Source organism: Nannobrachium achirus (assembly GCF_963921795.1).
Source record: "Nannobrachium achirus genome assembly, chromosome: 24".
Lineage (NCBI taxonomy): Eukaryota > Metazoa > Chordata > Actinopteri > Myctophiformes > Myctophidae > Nannobrachium > Nannobrachium achirus.
The window spans coordinates 6002782-6004085 of record NC_137831.1 but is presented as its reverse complement, the minus strand read 5'-3'; positions in this window follow the sequence as shown (position 1 = coordinate 6004085).

Sequence of the window (1304 nt, the reverse complement as noted above, 5' to 3'; positions counted from 1 at the left end):
AGTAAGGTACAGTAGAGTACAGTAAAGTACAGTACAGTAAGGTACAGTACAGTAAGGTACAGTAGAGTACAGTAAGGTACAGTACAGTAGAGTAGAGTAAAGTACAGTACAGTAAGGTACAGTAAGTTACAGTAGAGTACAGTAAAGTACAGTAAGGTACAGCAGAGTACAGTAAAGTACAGTACTGTAAGGTACAGTACAGTACAATAGTGTACAGTAAAGTACAGTAAAGTACAGTAACGTACAGCACAGTAAGGTACAGCAAGATACAGTAGTGTACAGTAAAGTACAGTACAGTAAAGTACAATACAGTACAGTAAGGTACAGTAGAGTACAGTAAAGTACAGTAGAGTACAGTAAGGTACAGTAGAGTACAGTAAAGTACAGTATAGTAAGGTACAGTAGAGTACAGTACAGTAAGTTACAGTACGGCATAGTAGAGTACAGTACAGTATAGTACAGTAAGGTACAGTAGAGTACAGTTAAGTACAGTACAGTAAGGTACAGTACAGTAAGGTACAGTACAGTACAGTAAGGTACAGTAGAGTACAGTAAAGTACAGTACAGTAAGGTACAGTAGAGTACAGTAAAGTACAGTAAGTTACAGTAGAGTACAGTAAAGTACAGTAAGGTAAAGTACAGTAGAGTACAGTAAAGTACAGTAAGTTACAGTACAGTACAGTACAGTACAGTACAGTACAGTACAGTAAGGTGCAGTACAGTATAGTAAGGTACAGTACAATACTGTAGGGTACTGTACCTTATAGAAGAACGCCTTGGTTATAGACATAGTGGAGGACAGATGTGATCTGGGATTGTTAGCCTACAGTATATGCACTCAATATACTCCACTACAGTTGGAGTCCATTTGACAGTTGCTGGTTCCCAAACACAGAATCAAAAATGTAGATCTAGAACACATAGAATATGTACAGTACAGTAAGGTTCAGTAGAGTACAGTAAAAGTACAGTAAGGTTCAGTAGAGTACAGTAAAGTACAGTAAGGTACAGAAAGGTACAGTACAGAAAGGTACAGTAGAGTACAGTACAGTAAGGTACAGTAAAGTACAATACAGTACAGTAAGGTACAGTAGAGTACAGTACAGTAGAGTACAGTAAAGTACAGTATAGTAAGGTACAGTAGAGTACAGTACAGTAAGGTACAGTACGGCACAGTAGAGTACAGTACAGTATAGTACAGTAAGGTACAGTAGAGTACAGTAAAGTACAGTACAGTAAGGTACAGTACAGTAAGGTACAGTAGAGTACAGTAAGGTACAGTACAGTAGAGTAGAGTAAAGTAC